The 18,796-nt window shown below is 40.3% G+C and overlaps 1 protein-coding gene across 2 annotated transcripts in view; it reads right to left on the bottom strand.

The window, feature by feature from the left end:
• Positions 1 to 18,796, bottom strand: part of SOBP (sine oculis binding protein homolog) — a 111,722-nt gene that overhangs the window by 68,655 nt on the left and 24,271 nt on the right. The window lies entirely within an intron of this gene.

Below are 18,796 nucleotides of genomic sequence, written 5' to 3'. Positions count from 1 at the left end.
GGCTCTTGCTGGCAAGCTCTCCCTTAACTCAGCCTGCTACACTGCTGCCTCACCCCAGGAGAGAGCCACACACACCCTCTACAATGTGGGACTGGCATGTGCTCAGTGGCTGGGCTAAAATCCTGCCCTTCTGCAACCATCAGAGTTCCACCTTTGACTTTCAAAGGGGCCAGGATTTAGACTGGAGGATTTGTGAAAAGGACAGCCATGGTGCTTGAGACCAGAGGGAAGCAAAAGGGACAGCTGGAAAGCAAAAGGGGCATGAAAATCCACAGATCACATTCAGAAAATAAAATTTTCCCGTGAATCACTAGTTGTTCCTCAGGGGACCAGTCATCTTTCTACAGAAAACAATAACACCACTAAGAATCTGTTGAAAGCACATTCATAAAAGCATTACCTATTTGGCATTTGCCCCTTGCCACCTGCAGTGGCAGTCATCTTCTGAGGCAGAGCCACATTGTGCTGCCATTGTATCATGAATCTACTGGCAATATGAGGGCAGTAACAGGCACACAGTTACTACAGCTTCCTAGCACAAGGAATTTGCATAAATATAGGTTAAAAGACGAGGTAGCGCTTCCAGGGGAGGAAAAAAGCCTTAGTTATATGGAATTTAAAAACAGTTTTCCTGTGATTTCCTGTGGAATTCACAGGAGGTGTCAGTGGCATGTAGGAAGTGCTGGGGTCCATAAGGGCAGAAACAGAGAGCAGGTATGACAGACAGGGAAAGTCAAGGGAGTAATCAGAAGCTGTTGGCAGGAGGGAGACAAGGATGGACAAGGAAATCAAGACTAATGGAAATGCTTCTGAGAGAAGTAAAAAGTGTTGGGCCTTCAGACAAAGCAATTCTTGAGAAACAGACATCAGCAGAATGGTTCCTCCTCCAGTTCAAATAAAGCCTGAATGATAATACAAGCCACAGAGGATATGGAAACTGGATCCTATCCAAATGGCCTTAGAACAAGCTGAATATGCCTAAACTGGAAAATCACCTGGACCTTCCTTTATCCCAGCTGACTAGGAATCTGTTCCCAGCTTTTAGTTAGATAGTTCTCACCTGACATTTATCCAAAATTGTATGCTGTTTCTAATCAAGAACACCAGCAACATCCTTCATGCTAACATGCTTAAAGCAATTGTCCACTTGTGAATACAGCTGCTCCAAAAAAAAAAATCAAACTTACTCTATTGAAATCACTGGAGACAAACTGATTAGAATGACCAGAATTCAACCCCACAATTCTATACACAATCTGGGAAAGTTTGTGAAATTTTCATTATTCTTTTAAACCTTCTGAACTTCAAGGAGTTGAGGAAAGCTATTGAAATATACCAAAAGAGAAGTACCTCCTTACAGTCTCTCAGACTATATTTTATATGTTTTTATCTAGTAACACTATGATCATAGACTACGATTAAATTAAACAAGCCCTCCTGCATTGTAGGGAAATGCCTGGATGACCTCCAGGAGGTTATTTCTGCCCTAACTTGTTCAATGTCAGAGCCATTTTAGGAATACAAATGAGTGGAGAGATTAGGAATAGATGAATCCTGGATATTGGACTGCTGTGAGTTCACCAGCTCTTTCTGAACTAGCAGCAGTGATTTCTTTCAAAAAGAAATCCCCCAAAATTAACCTCCTATCACCTAGATTACCTTCTTCCTGACTGAGAGAGCACTGAATTTCTCTTTCATTGCCACTCCTTCTCATGCAATGCATTAGACTATTTACTTAGGCTCTGAAGACTACCTTAAGTGTCCTCCAGCACACAAAAAAAATCCATACATAAATGATTCAGGAGTACATGCTTTATCCATTCCCCCTGTTTAAAAACATGCAAGCCAAATGCTTATCACTTACTGCCACTCAGCTCAAGCTTCCTACTCGCTTCAGCCTGCCTTCAAACTAAAGGCTAAAGATGACCTGACTTTCCCAGGTGTGGATGTCTAGCTGTAAGCCCCATCACACTTCCTGGAAGATGAGGTGTTTACAATATCTAGGAAAATCAAATTGTTATGACACAGCTCTTTATTCTTTGTTCTGCTTATTGTGGTAAGCAGAAAATATTCCACCAACATTATTCTGCTATCTTGATTTGCTCTCATTTATTTTCACATGCAATTCACTGTGTGTTCGGACCACTCACTCACAAGAGTTATTTCAAAATTGCTTGCACTTCATCAAGTTTCCTTTTATATCCTCCCTTTTTCTTATTTCAAAGAGGCCAAATATAATTTTTTCACCTTTTTAGAAAGAAAGCCTGAAATCCTGCTGGTCCTGCCTGATACCTCCACAACCAAAACATTATGTCCTTTAGTCTCCAGTGCTTCTGTTTTCAGCAATCTCCAGTGCTTCTGTTTTCAGCAATCCTGACCTCTAATCTGTCCGCTCCTGGAGCATTCCAGCAGCAGTGGCTGTACCTCAGAAGGGTCCCTATGAACTGCTCTTTCTCCAGGTTTGGGAAGAGGTTGGCACATCCCTCCCAAATGCAGCTATGGCACAGAGCTATGTGCTGACCACTTCAGTCCCTGTTCTCTCATTTATGAACCCCACTCCAAGGACAGCTGGGAGAGGGACCCACATCTCCATCACAACTCACTCCTCCGTAATACTCAGATAAGGAGGCCTGTCTGTTCCCTGAGAGAAGCCAGAAACCATAGCAAGAAAATTGTATCAAGAACACAGAGCTCCTGCACATCAAAGAAAACCCCTTCCCTTCCTATTTATATTGGAGACTTCAAAACAGCCACCTCAGCTTTTGCTGTCACTTTAGCTGTTACAGAAGAGCCTGTTCTCTGCTTTCAGACACGTGTATTTTATGTAGCATGACAAGAAAACACAGTCAAAACTTTTTCTCACTCTAGTTTGAAAAAAACCCTTTTCTTCTGTATTATAAAGGAAGAAAAGCTTTGAGAACTTCACAGGCAGATTTGTTGAAACAGTACTTTAAATACAGAGCAGAAAGCTTTCTTATTATGATTCTTTTCATGAGTTTATTTATAGGACATTTTTTTAATTCTGGAAACAAGAGCACATGGCTGTTGCACCTACAATCTTTCAACCAGCTTTGCCTCTAGTTAACCTCAGTTTTAAGGGAACATAATTAAACCAATTTCTCTGGGACTACTACAGTGTAAACCAGGGTGATCTCATGAAGAATTTCTTTCCCAGCGTTCCTATTGTCACTTACTGCAAAAATAGCAAAATTAAACACAGCAAGACAGTCAACTTTTCCACAGGTATTGTGCACACTGCAGCAGCCCATGATGCATGACATAAATCATGATAAGTAAAATACAAGAAAAATGGAAACAGAGCACTGATGTCACTTATGCCTGGTAATTTGTGTGTGTGCATGCATGTCTCCTGGATGCAGGGGACACTGGCCAGCTGGGGATAATGTCTATAAAACCACAGACCCACAATATACCTGGCACAAAGCTTGTTTCACCTCGGGAAGTGTGCTATGACTTAGTGGAGGCTCACTTTTGCCACTGACATTACTCTGGTAGATAGAGACCTCATCTCACAAGCAGGCCCTATCTCATATTGAGCATCTGTGCCTGAGCACTGCCAAACGTGCACATCCTTCCTGACAGGCTACTCAGAGCCAGTTAAGCCTGGCAAATGTGTTTGTGCACGGCACTTTAGCAATACAGCACACGCAAAACCTGCTAGTTTTCTTCCATAATATTTGCAAATTCCGTAACAGTTGATTATTTATACATTAACCCACAGACTTCATTTCTTCCATCTTATACCCACCCATTGTAGATGTAGTGTTGTTGCCACTTGCTCTGTTAGGCACGAATTAATGCATCAGGGCCGTGTAATTTATGCATGCTATTTTGTCAAGTCTGTTTGTATGGAATCTGCTTTGGAGAGGCAAGCTGCTCTCTACTCTGGGGCCAGAAATAGTATTAATTTTTCTTTTCTTTTGGTGCTATGGATCAAGGTAGCTTTAGAGCAGTCACCAGCAAATCTCTGATGAGATGGAAACTGCAATGTTCTGTGTTTTACGCCGCTTCAGGTAGAGATGATTTGTGTGCATGCAGAAGTATGACACGGACACAATAGAGGAAAACCCTAGTTGACATGGATATTCAGGGATGCCATTATCAGGGCAGCCAAACGACCAAGGACAAAGCACTGATTTACTAAGTTAGAATATCACTGTGCGCTTCCAGGTTTCAAAAGCGAGGGAGGAAACCAAACTGCCTGCCTTTCCCAGGAAGAAGTATTACAAGGCAGACAGCTTGTTCCACTTAAATGCGCCCCACTGCAGTAACAGTATTACTTGTGAAATGAAGACACAACATACAGTCTTTTCTTAGTGCTTTACAATTCTCAGGTCAAGTGCTAATACATATTACAGAGCTCTCCCTGGCAAGTATTGTTAGAGCTGTCATTAAAGACCTCCAAAAGTCTTAGCTGTGCAATTCAAAATGTTTCCAAATCCTCTTATCCCAAACATAACAAATCTTGCTGTTGTTAAATCTGATGTTTTGTAAATTCGATACTACTTGGCTTATTGAGGGGGCTGGAGAATTTTTTTTGTGTAATAACACAGATCTCCAGAAAACGAATAAAGCGTCTCTGCAGCAGGGGAATAAGACGGATCTCTGGGAAGGGATTTATGTAGACCCGTGGAAAAGGAAAAATCAAAGACCACCTACAGTACAGTATGAAGATGATTCTAGGATTAAAAGGCACAATAATGCTACCCAATTACATCTCTGCCTGGGTCATGTGCTATGCATAGCAGAAAGAAGCAAGATGGCAGATACCCTGGGTTATTTTAATTAATTTAATCATGTGACTAATTGGTCTCTGCTGGGTTTCTGTGGTAACTGCTTCCTAAGTGCTGATGGGCAATTGTGTTAAATGTAGCTTGGAAACTGCACGTAGGGTGCAGTGCCTTCTAGGGAGCAAAGGGAATTGTACAGCTGTGTGGAGAAGGTGCTCCTGCTGGGGCACTGATTATCTCCGTGCAGAATGTCTACAGCTGTACCGTCCTCTTTGCTCGCCTGCTTCCCGAAGGAACACGCAGCAAACACGCCAGACTTTTCCCCTCCTGGGCGTGAAAGTAGATTTCCTGTAGGAATATGGGAGGGCACACGTATGCGGCAGAGCACGCGCGATTTGGAAACAAAGGGAGAGCAGCCAGAGCGCTGTGCGTGCAGAACTGAAACGACTCCTGCGTGCACAGTGTGAGGCCCTGCAAGCCAGAATGTCTTCTTAGTGTTGACTCTGTTTGAGGGTAAATCCATTACCAAGCCCTGACACAAACAACGTGTGAAACCGGGTGGTTTTTTTTTTCCCCAACTGCTCCTGCTTCTCTTGTATTATTCATGAAATCCCTAAATCCACACAGGTCATAATTAGCATGGAGTACTGCAAAATGGCACAGAGCTGCCTTCAAAACTGGCAAACATGAAAATGACTTGTAAAAGTCATTCCTTGCTTCACGGGTTGAATTTCAGATCACCACGAACAAGAAGTTGTCATCCTGTTGGATCCAAACTTACGCCCATGTCTCCTCACATGATTAATGTAACAGCAAGAATGGAAAGATGATTAATAATAGCAACCTACATTCCAGCAATCACAATTGCACATAAATGACTGTTTAATGGGGTGGTAAGTTAAACCCCATTAAGGGCACAGAGAAAAAACAACTGAGAATCTCCCCTCCTCGGTACCTTTCAATGAAAAAAAGCAACCTAAGATAATATCCTTAAGACAATGTAAGACATGCTGCAAATACAGAAAACAATAGGGAACAGAAAATGCCATACCTTATCCTAACCTCACCAATGAAAATGCAGAAAGAGGACAGGAAATGTAGGAAGACATAGCCAAAGAGAGGTTAAAAGTTTGGTAGCTGCATTGTGAAGGATAGAAAGGTTCCATATTATAAAGCAAGGGAAAGGATAAAGCAGAATGGTAAAGGAGGAAAAACGTGCAATACCACCCTGTCCTGGGCTACTGGAAGATAAAGAGCTATCCAGCCTAACTGTGGCAAACCTGAGCTTTATTTTATTTAATATAAATTAGGGTAAATTTAAAATACCTTATGCAGCTTTATCAGCAAAAAGTTATAGTTGTAGAGCACAAATATCAAATTCCTTGTTTTTCCTGTTGTAATGCCACCACTGGTTTGAAGTTTGTGATTCAGTTCTCATCCTACTGACATCAGTGGAAATATTGCCCCTGACACTCATAAGACCAGAATACTTCCTTTGTTTTGAAACTGGTGGTCAGCATGCTATTGCATATTCTGTTCTGAAATTTCTATTGAGTTATTCAAACCTAAATTCAGGGCTGAAGAAATAAAATGCTCAAAATAACCACATTTGCTGTAAGCTGTCTTTAGGAAATCAATTTTAGGAAACAACTTACAAACCAGGTGAAATGCTGTAATATCTCTACTGTGTTCTTTGGAAAAGTTAGGTAGGCATAGTGAAGCTGCTACACATTACATTTTATGCTGAAATGTCCAGATATAATGAATTAGAGCTCTACATGACCCTTCTTTAAAAACAGCCCTTATTGTGTGGGATTGAACACAACCTCACATTCTGCCTTAGTCTTTTTATAAGAAGTCTTTTACACTTTCCATATTTTCACCAACAGCAAATACTAGAAAATATTGACATTTTCAAAATACTCCAAAAGAGCAGTGTGGCGACCCTGACAACTGCATTATGAAGGCTGAAAATTTTTAAAAGAGACTTGAGAATAACTGAAAGTGAGACAAAACATTTTCGTTTGAGTGATATTAACAAAAAACTCCCCAGTACAACGATACCAAACCTACTGCTCCTGCAGACCCAGTAAGAACTAAATGGAGCCATTACAGCTCCTACATTGGGCCAAAATTACTGCTGATCCAAGCAGCCCTGTTTATTTTAATAAAGCTGTGCCTGTTTACACCAGCTATGTATTTGCCCAACAAAATGGGACACGTCAATCTGGATCTGGATTGTGTCACAGAGCCCTTCATGCCTGCTATGCCAGCAGTGCAACCACTCTGATTAGGAAGATGGGTCTCACCACAGTGATCAGCCCATTTGTTCATCTCATCTGGCAAATTGCAGCTGACAACAGCCAATACCTGAAGGAAGGAATGAAAAATATCCTATAGTCTACACAGTTACAGGATGCATCTGGGGCTGACACAGCGGGCAACATCTCTCATGCATGATATTTGGTTCCTATTGCTCTTTCACTTGGTTTAGTTATACACTCTGCTAACAGTAATCAGCTTTATCAAACCTCTGCAACAACACCATTTAATTTTAGTACCAGTTCAACTGCTACTCCAAACAGAGAACTCCTGTTTATTTCAGTGGCTTGTCACTCGTGCCTTTAACTATTTGTAACAGTTGAGTCTAAAAATGGGCAGTGTACTTTGGGGAATTAATAACTCCTGAACCCAAGCATGCTATCCTTTCATTTCCAAAGGAGACAGAAAATACAGAGGACGGTGTATGTATCCCCCTGCCAGTGCCAGCCACTGTGTTTACTAGTGTTTGTTTTTCCCAGCTTAGTCAGTCCCAGGCAAACCAGCTCATTTCATGCCCCAGCTACAAGTGTTAACACCTCAGAGTATTATACACCAAAACTGCAAAAGATGAACCTCTAGTCCAGCCTTCTCCTACTTCTCCACAGGCTTAACATTTTCATATTCCCTAAAGCATCTTTGATTTGTCTCATCACTGAACTCTGCATATCCAAACTCTCTCCAAATCTTGCCACCCCTTGTTCTATCCACATTACAGCAACGACCCAACTGTCTTCCCCGACACTCCACCACCCCAGACCCTTGCTCATTCAACTACCATTATATCTGCATCATCCAACTTACCGCCCCTCTCCTATCCTCAGCTTCAGGCTGTTGTCTAGCTTCATTCATTCCCCTAGGATATTTTTTTCAGGTTGCTTTTTTATCCCCCCTTGACATAATATCTTGCTTTTGGAAAAGTACAAGTTGGATTTCTTCATTATTTCTAATTCCTCCAGAGAATTATTTTCTGTCCTGTCTGGTATCTGCAACTCCTCCTAGTTCAGTATCAGCTGCAGAGTTTGTGAACTTGCTCTCTGTTCTCTCCTGGAGATCATTAATGAAATATGAAACAAGACCAACCTCACGAAAGTCCCCCTGGCACTTCTCTATCCACAACCTGATATGCTGCTCTTTATCACCACCCTTTACTTTATTCCTTGAGCCTGTTTTCAGGCCACTTGACAGTGTTCATATCCAAAGTAATCTGAATTAATCTGAGGGTAAGATTTCATGAGATGCCATTTCAAGTGCTTTACTAAATTTCAAATCCATTAGAACTTCTAATTTGCGTCCCTCAGCTGATTCCTGTGCGTGTGTACACACTAGCCGTGGTTGCTGGGCAAAACCTCTGTACTTGTCTCTTACTCCTTGCCCATGTGGTACAACTGCAGAAAACAGGAATGTGGTTGAGTGGGTTTGTGCATAGAGTATCTGCCTTTTGTTGGAAAATCCATTTTTTTCCCAAAAAACAACTAATTTTTCTCAAGAAAATTGAACTAAAATTTTGTGTAGCACATACAAAAACACTCCTCAGCATTATAAAGTAATTTTTCTTTTGGCAGGAAACTTGAGTCCTTTTCAACGCAAGCAGTTTCTTATATAAATGTCCAGCTTCCTATGTAAACATGGACTGAAGTATGCTGCATTCACTGCTTCCATGGAGAGCATCAAACTATACATAGACATCAAATAACACATCAAAACCAACCAATCTTATCCAGCAAACATGATCCTGAGTCCAAATAACTACCTAAATATCTCTGTCTAAAAGCTGCTATGTATAAAAATTATATCCCAGCTGTTCTTTACAGTGTTACTACCTGCCAGGTCATGCCTAACTGAAGTTACTTTATTCTGCTGTTAAGCAAATTAAATAAAAATTATTTAGGAACTCTCATTTCCTGTGCTCAAGAAGAAAGTAACCTTATGTCTCCTTTTCTTTTTCTGTTTTTGTTTTGGTTTTTTTAAGCACCATACAAAAGGCTTCCAAATTTTCAGGAACAGTTGCTGGTTTTAATGATATATTGCAGATCCTTGTCAATATCTCTGCTGCTTCACACTTTTATTTCCTTAGGAACACTCGGCTGAGCACCATCTGCTCCTGGTGATTTACTGCTCTCGAGTTGCTGAAGTTGGTCCATAACTTCATCCTAAGAGACTTCAATTTCTGTTATAAGGCCACATTCTGATTTCCTGTGGATAGTGTCCTTGGGACAGGAATTTCCTCATCATCCTCTGTGGTGAAGATGGACATCGGAAATTTAATTTCGTTTCTCTGCTGTTCCACTTTTTGAGAGGAGGTCAGAGCCATGGCTGGATGGCTTACAGGCACAGGGGACTTACAGGTGGCTTTTTGTTTTCTAGAGAGACTTTTTCTGTACTTTTCCTGTACCTTCAACGCTGCCCGGTATCTGCACCTTTCAGATAATTTCTGCACTCCACCCTAGGAACCTTTAGCTATAACTGATTGATGATGTCTTCAAAAGTTTTGAAGGAAGTGTTTTGTCTTAAAAAGGCAAAACATTTTGTATTTCTGCTACATGTATGCCTAGGACCCTGGTGGCATTTCCATCATTTAACAACCACACTTCCAATTTGGAAAAAAAATGGTTTTTTCCTCTCTTGCTGTGTGAAAACCACAGAAACAATAGGAAAACAGACCAGATGCAAAATAATTGAATTGCATGTACACAATGTACAGGGCAAATATGCACAGGGCCTGATCTAAAGCTAATTGCAAGCAGTGGGATGTCACCCGCTGATGCCAATGGAATCTGGATCAGGCCCAAAGAAAGTACACAAAAAAGCAGAGGGAGTTTTTTGTCTCATCTTTCAGTTACAGTAATCATAGGTGTTGTTTGTAACAGTAGTAGGTAACAAATTTTCCAGTAAAAGTGTGATTTTTAAGTTGACAGTGTCCCTTTAAGCTTATGCACTTCTTCACTTAACTATGCCAGATTTACTCTCCCCTTTCTACTTTTCCTTGCTCAGAGGTATACATACCATCTGTGCATCTAATATGGTGTTCTTAAATAGCCTCCAGAGAGATTCAATGCTTCTTTTCTCCCCCTTTTTAAAACTTTTCTTGTTTAACCCTTTTCCTTGGTATTTTAGAACCTCCTCTTTCAGAGCTCCTGGTCCTTCTTCCTCAGGATGAAGTTATCACCTTCACACACTGAACTCAGTAGTACAGCTACTTTCTCTTTTAATACTTGTACATTAGTCAAAACTCAGAGGGAGCTGCCTTATCAAGGCAGTGATATTGATAGATTCCTTCTGCAAAAGGAGGCATGAGACTGGACCATTCAACAATAGCCAAAGTCAACCATTATTTTAACACTACACAATGAAATAATTCAAACCTTTCTCCCCATAAATATTTAAATGTTGGTGCACTGCTTTAATCTCTAGATTAATCTTTTAAGACTTATGTTTCGAGTTCTAGGAGCTCTCTTCCACCTAATTTTTAGTAGCACTGTGCACCACAACTGCAAAAGCCTGGGGGCTAAATTAAAAATAATAAAGAGTTATTGAGACTGAGATGTTTGATTTCTAACTCAACAGGATTCCCTCTTCATTTGAGACTTTGAATTTCAAGGGAGAGAAGGGCCACAGGCATACAGGACACTGCAGTGCTGCATCCATCCATGTACTAAGAGGAAAATCACTCTATCTCATGGAGACGTTGAGTCCTTGGTGGTTCCCCACGCTCCCTAGGAAAGCTGCACCAGGCTACCATGCCCCACTAAGAGCCCTTTCCCTCCCAAAGCCCAGAGAAAGGCTGGAGAGATGCTCTGCTCTGCTTCTGAAATAAATGGGCAGCAACAGAGCCCTGTCTCCTCCTCATCCCAGCCAATGGACTGGCTCCTGCCGGAGCATCTCTGCCATCCCTCTGTGTGACAGAGGCAGGGTCTGGCCTCCTGCTTCTTAGGCTGGAGAGCAAACAAACCAAAAACATCTGAAGACACATGCTCCCCACCTCCACACTCATCAAATGGCTGTTTCTAAGTATTACTAAGCAGATGAGTACATTTATTTTAGATACAAAATCGCATCAAGTCTGACAACTCACAACATATGTTTACTTTCAACTTAAATTCAAATAGGTGAGCTGTAAATGCTTGGGGTTTTGACAGAGCACAGCCAGTAACTGAATTTATCTGGTCACCAAGTGATCAAACATTATTGGAGAAATGATTTTCTACTGGAAAGACATTTTACATTTTCAGACTTTTGCTCTATAAAACTCACCTCATTCTTCCATCAAGTTTAACGCCTGCACAGTGAGCACGGCTTGATTTATGGCAAGAAACTGACTTCAACTAACAATTCCCAGTAGTACATTTTCCTGTTCATCCAGCAGATTATAAGTTATATCCATTTGGCCTCTCCTAGCCTCATTTAAACTCACAAGGCCAGACTCAAGGTTAATGGGTGTAAGGGTTTCTTCAGTCTTCCCATAAACCAGCAGACGTTTCCAAACAAACCTAAAGGGGATGAAACTTTTCTGGCTAGAAGAGGCCAAAAAGATAGACAATGTGATTTACTCCCTTGGTCTGAACTCAGTTTCATCCTTGAATTTATTGCAAGATTTCTATGGCTGATGGAGAGGAAAGTCGCCACACTGGGAGTGTAATAGAGTGATTAAATACAGACTGTCAGCTGACAAGAAATGTCGCAACACCTCTGAATTGCTGCCTCACCTGCACAAATTACTTTGCCACTTGCGAAATGTGACAGCAATGTCATCTCCTGAGACACTTTAGGACTAGAAATTACCTTCCACCTTCAGCTGGGCCCCTCAGGTTTTTTACTTCTGCCCACCCTGCTACTCTGCCTGGATGGAATTTTGCCTTGTTAAACTACGCCACTAATTCCAATTTCTGTATTCCACACACCCTTTCAGAAGTGTGTACGAATGGTGTTGCTCACAACATTGTTCCTAATCCAAACACATTTTGGAAAACCATATTTGCTTAATTTTGGTTTTCAAATAAAAATATATAGAGTGAAAAAAATACTCAACCTCCTTTTCAATATTTCCCTAAGTTAATGAGCTGACTGATAAATGAACAGATGCCATTAAGGCAATAATTTATTCAAATGTCATGATATTTTTGAACAAACATTTAATATGCATTTCTTTATTTGCCCAGCTCATATTAGTATTAATGATTGATGTGTTCATTAGGAAAAGGAAGAGTGGCACCAAATATAGTCTGTGCAAATTAGATTCACTTTGGAGATATACCCTGAGCTTTTGTCAGAACAAGGACTGTTCTTGATGATCATTCTGTGTTGAGCATGAGAAAACAAAGCTGAAAGGTGCCTAATTTTGTACAAAGCCAAGGTTAATCTAAGGTGACCTGAGCTGAGACGTGAAACAGAGGAGAGCAATCTTTTTTTGAGGAATTGGCTAGCTCACATAGGTTGGAACCAAAGGGGTTCAGAGGTAAAGTAAGCACCAGTGTGTATTATATCTTCTCATTTTCTGAATGCATCACTGTTATTGATTTAAACTCTTTAATCAAAAATCCCTTGGTGATGTAAAAATGCCATGGATGCAGACCATGAAGTCTATCTTGCCAGACTTTTTAAAGGAGCAAAATGTCTGTTATCCTCTAGTGTTCTCCTCTCCCCTTCAAAAATTCACCCTATGTGATTGAAAGCCTCAGTAAAGCTTTTTAGTAACCTCCAGAAAAATGGCTACTGGCCATATTTCTCCCTCAGTCACTCTGCAAGTAGAAACTTCTTTCACTTCTCCAATACCAAGGTGCTAGAACACCTATTTAAATCCAAATCATTGCTCTAAACTGCATTCACCCAGTGTGCAAGAAACTTAAAAGCATTTCCAGTCAAGTCCTAACACAATTAGTGGTTTTTGTTGTACCATCTGTATGCAAACAAAACTTGCTTCTGGGAAAAAGGAAAAGTGCAATCGTTGAAGCTGTCCAAAACTGATGTGAGGACACCTTGCATAAACTGGTAGCTTTGTTTGAATCAAATGCCTGGGGCCCCAAGAGGCAGCTGTAATTAGCATATTCATCTTGCTAGAACCAAAGCAGCCAGAATGCAACACGACTGATGTAATGTGACATGGTGGTTAAAATTAAAAGTGAACACGCCTTTTAATTGGATTGGATACCTGCTAGTAATTCAGACAATGGGAATTTGATTCAAATTTATAGTATTAAATGGCAGCAGATGGACATTAAAATGTCCATTGAGTTTGCAAACTGACAAGCACGCTGGGTTTGCCAGATCCCTTCATTAAGTCACTGGTGGCATCAGTCAGGTGCTGCTGCCCATTTCATTGTTACCAATGGCAATACATTTTGCTTTGTTGTGGGTGAGTGGCGAGATATTCTGACTGATGGCCTCAGTGGGTTCATTTGGAATTTCATTTGCCTCTTCTAATCATGAAAAATCCTAGCTCTGGTTTAGGAAAGTAATTCTATGAGATTTCTGGGTTTAGCATTCTGTAAATAACCAGGCCAGCTGATGACAGCAAGACAATGATGCCAATCTTCTTTCTGACCAATGCCACCCATTTTTTTCACACCTCAGGATTTTCTTAATATTTCAGTCTCTGTTCCAGGTTCTTGGTCACTATATGCAGCCTTCAACCCTCCACAAACTTTGAAAACATCTTCTGAATGAGGTTATTCTCCTTATCCCTCCTTCTCCAGCCAGTTCCTCAAAGAAGTTTTCAATTGTGCCCCACACTTGAGCTGCTTCCCCTGCAGACTCAGCGTCTCATCTGCATTCACTCATCAGCGCTCATTTATGTCTCAACAAAGCAATCACAGCTATGGAGATGTTTGTTGTCTTTCTCCCCTCTACCTTCAAGCATTTGCAGGAAACCTTTTCAATTGGCTGCTGTGGCAATAGGCGCACACACACACGCAGCTGTGCACACACAAATACACGCACGCACGTTCTACGCAAACCCGCAGCGGCGGGAGCCGCTTTGTGAACCATTTATTGAATCCTGCTTTTCTCTACAGCTCCACAGAACCAAATATGGGCAACTGCATGAAAAGATGGTGGGACACCTGCTCTGCACTGACCTTTCTGAACACCTGATTAACGCAAGTTAAATCTCTAGGAGAAACAGATTTTCTATTCAGAGCTCCATGTTTTTCAACTATAGAAAGGGAGTCTGAAGGAACAGCTAAGCTTTCTTTTTTTTTGGTCGGGGCATTATTTGCATCAAGTTGCTCCAAGCAATTTTCTGAATTTCAATGAATAATGATCACTTTACAAATTAAATTTTGTAGATGCATAAGGAAGAGATGAATGTGGCTCTTTTTTTGCCATTACTCATTGACTTAACAGTGAGATTGTTAAATATCTCTCATGCGCTGTTAGGCCGCACAATTAAGCTTGAAATCAAGAGAACTTTCTCTGACAATTCTCAGTAATAATTCTGGGGAATGATAGCTGCTGTTTACTCCAGTTTATAGTACATGTTTGTATCTAAATGTCCATATTATCACTTAGTGATAGATATTAATTAAGCAAAAAATTATGCAGGCAAGAGCACTAAAGTTATATGACGTTGCATGCTCTTTATCATCTTTAAATATAGCTTGAAAATGTGAGGGGTTTCCTAATGCAACAGAACTCAGAACTAAATAAATGTCTATGACTTCTTACAGCTCCATTTGATAGTTCACATTCATTTTTGCCACACAGATGAGATAAAGGACCCTAAACCTGTCTGCACTACTCCCTGTCTGCACTACTAACACACAGCATTGCCCATCACTACACTTTACAGGGAGAAAAGGGTCATCCTTGTTTACATCTTCTTGGTGCTACAGAGTAGCTTACTTTTACTTTCTGATTTATGCCTTTTTGTTTATTAGCATGAATGAAATTGGACTGCTCTGTAAACAGAAACATCTATCTTGCTTCCTAATTGTGAGGCAGTATGAAGCAGGGACAAGGTCAAGTATAAAATACTGCCTGAGAACCTTGCAGTCGTTATGTCTCCAAAGCCTTAGTCAAATCAAGTAAATTACTCTTTAATACATCTGTGAGCACATTTTATAGCCTCTTTGAAGTCAGTTCTAGTTCTATGTTTGGCTATTTGGTCATAATAAATTTGTTTTCTGACCCATTGAGTCAAACAATTTAATTTCAAAATTAATCTTTTCAAGCTTCAGACTCACTGGATCAAATTATGAATCCAACCATTCCCTTTAAATTTCATAATCTGAAACTTGGTGGTCTAGTGCTTTTTGCCCTTATGTGACTCTTTGGCACTTAACTTTGTATTAGTTGGCCTCTAAAATTAAATCTGAGAAGGAAGCATCCAAATCTTGTATCTTTGGGTACTACTAACATTAGTCCCAAATGCTTGCTTTTCCAGCAATGGTTCCTTTTAGTCGGTATTATTATACACAACAGGTTGTCATCATTCAATATTCAATATACAATATTATACATTATTACTATATGTACATTTGACTGGGCAAACTGGACAAACAGAAGCAGGAATGCATATTTGGGCTATTTTTTGTTTGGGGGTGGCAGTGGTGTTATTTTTAGGTTTTTTTCTAAATTGGATCTTGTCTAAATGCTTTGGGTTTTGCTGAATGGGGTAAAGGCCTCAATTTTTTATTAATTTTTTATCACTAACAATTTAGATAAGTTTATTCTGTTGGAGGAGCCTTTATGATTTCAAAACATACATATTTCTATTCTTGCAAGGCATGGCTGCTGACTAAAATAATTTTAAACGGTCATGACTTTAGAACACCTGGAGTAAAATTTGCATTTCTTATAAGAAAAGCAACTTAAGGTTGCACCAGACTTCTTCCTTACAAAGTTCCCATTCCAGGCATGAAGCTCCCTGACAACCCTGGCTATGCATGGATGCAGAGGATACCAAGGCCCAGCTTCCAGAGCACAAATAGACAAGACTCCAGCAGGACAAAAGGCAGGAAAGCCTGATGGGCACCTCAGACTTCACTCCTTGGGTTCAGAGCTCCCAAGGCCAGGAAGGCACCAGCTTATCCCAATGTGTTGCTGCTCTTGCCAAACCTAGTGCAGGAAAGGGCTGAGAAGGAGTTAGAAGTGGGGAGCAGCCAGTGCCCAGCTGGCCTGGGGCTTTGTGGAGCCCTTTCAGGGCTCTTCAGGGTGGGCTCATGCCAAGCCTTCTCCCAGCTGGGAATCTATGGCATGCAGCACTGCAATGTGCATTTGCTCTGTGTATGGGAAAAGATTTTTTTTATTAGAATGATTATAAAAGTCCTCATTCTGAACACAGCAATTGTCATTCAGGGATGGATAATTCACAGCATTACTTAGTGCTGTTTTGAGGCATTAGTGATGACTAATTCTTTACTGCTTAAACAGTCCTACCATCCAAGGCAAGCACTTATTACAGCACTTCTTATCTAGGGGAGGGAGGGAAGACTGCTTAACGTGATCCATTAGGAAACTCAAGCTTTAAATAAAGTGACCACAAAGTCCTATCAGCTCCCAGAAATGCAGCAGCTGTACATATTTAATGTAATACAACACTATATTGTGGCAGAGATCCCTGTTTAAAACATGCATAAGGCAGGTGAAACGTGACTATTTTGCTCCTCTGTTTGAAAAATGAGAAAGTGTAGAGTGGCATAACTCCTTAAAATACATAAATAAGCATTAGAGTCAGGGAGAAGACAGGTACGCTGTTGGAATAGCAGTAACAGAGCAAAGGTCAGCAGTTAAATCTGAAACTATTGCATCCTGGTCCTTTTGATCTTATTCCTTAAGACTCCACTCTGTTACTAACAGGTGAAGTGCAAAACCAGAAGCGTGAGGGTCTGCTGAATTCTACTGTGCTTGTCTTTATTTAAGAAGAGCACTTCCTAAATATTCTGTCCCCAGATTATCTAATGCCATAAATACATGCAAGGGACAGCTACAGATTTCCTCTGCTCATCAAATCCTGTGAAATTCCAGGTTTCACAGGTCCAAAGAAAAAGAAAATTTAACTCACTGGCTTAGCTTTGAAGCAGAGCCAATCAACATGATAATGTTTTCTCACCATGTTTTGCCAAGTCCTCCCACATGGCATTTTGTTAGTTTGAAACCTTTTTAGTGAATAATAGGACATTTCACTGGGATATGCTGGTATATGAAAATATTAGGAACATCTATTGTGCTTATATACATATATGTGTATATGTATTTATTTGTATATATTTGTATATGTGTGTGTGTCTGTCTGTCTATACACACATACAAAATAATGAATACAGAGAGCTTTCTTGATGGAAATATTTGGCATCTGCCAGAAGTTAACAGAGGTGTAGGAAAGGGAACCAAGGAGAATGTGAAGCTCTAATTCATCCTCTCTCATAATACAAGAACAAGAAGACCTCCAGTAAAGCACCAGGGTAATAAATAGTAAGTCAGGTAAAAGGGAACTTTTTCATATACTGCCTCACTGATTGAATTCATGGTCATAAACTATTACTGAATTCTACTACTAATGGGTTACTAGAAGGTTGAAGTACCCTATGCGTTATGTTAACACACATTTATTTTCATTTAGTGGAGATCTAAATCTCTTATTTCAGGATCTGAGCTGTAGGAGAGAAAGAATACAACAAGTCCTTTCATCTGCCTCTCCAAGGTTTCCCAAATTATCTGGTACTCATCAGTTCTGGTCACACAGGACCACTTAACCAGGATCACTGACAATGCCTCCATTACTAGGAAGGATCTTATCCATGAAAATTTGTGACTGGAAGTCACAGGAGCATCAGCTGACAGAGATCTGCATCGTGTCAGCCCAGAGTGTCTGGACTGCCCTGCACACTGTAAGGCACACAGAACTGCATGCGATAGAAGGGCACATGTGCACATGCACATACATCCCTGCGGATTTCTTTTCAAATGAGGAGCATCTAAGGAGCACATATTTCCCTCCTCTACACTTCTAGATAAAAAGAATGTAAACAACACTCTTCACAGAATACTCATGTGACTTTTACTTGCCTGTCTGCTCCAGTAGACACTATGAGCTTGATTCTCCAAGACTGCCACTAAAATTCCACTCTACTGATTTTTGCAACCTAATTCTTCAGGCTTTTTTTTTTTTTTTGGCAGGATGATGTGACCCAAATTTATAAAGGAGATTAATTTGCTATAACATTGCATCTTAAGTCTAGAAACCATATGTACTTATTGATTATCATGACAGATGTAAAAGACCAGATTTAGAGACCAGAAGTCAGTTTGAACTTGACAGGCTTGGAATGTCCTGAAGGATGAGGGTAAATGGCATCATTTAGGAAGCCAAAATGTAAAGAGTTTTCTGACTGATAAACTTTTCTAAGACAATAAAGTTACCCAGAGGCTCACATTATTAAGCACCAAAAGGATACAGTTAGTTTTTTAACAACTAAAAATTTGAGGGGTTCCTTCTCTATTTTTCTTTAAATGACATGTTACAAATTCTGCTGCAGAAAAACAGCTGCTGAAGTAACCTAGACGGCATTTTCAGGCACTGTGCTTCAGTGATTACAGCAATTTTTGTAGACATTCAATATTAGGATTGCTTCTAATTTTAGATGGAGTTAAATTTAAATTGAGTAGGAGGGGTGTTCACATTACTCTAGATGTTCCAACATTGCTTACCCCAACCCAAAATTGAATAGTGTCTGAATTTTTTAGCAATGATAAGTTATTAAAAATGATATACTTCTAAAGAATGAAAC

This window comes from Melospiza melodia, chromosome 3, assembly GCF_035770615.1.
Source record: "Melospiza melodia melodia isolate bMelMel2 chromosome 3, bMelMel2.pri, whole genome shotgun sequence".
Lineage (NCBI taxonomy): Eukaryota > Metazoa > Chordata > Aves > Passeriformes > Passerellidae > Melospiza > Melospiza melodia.
Note: the sequence above shows the minus strand (reverse complement) of the source record. Positions and strands in the feature narration are given on the sequence as shown.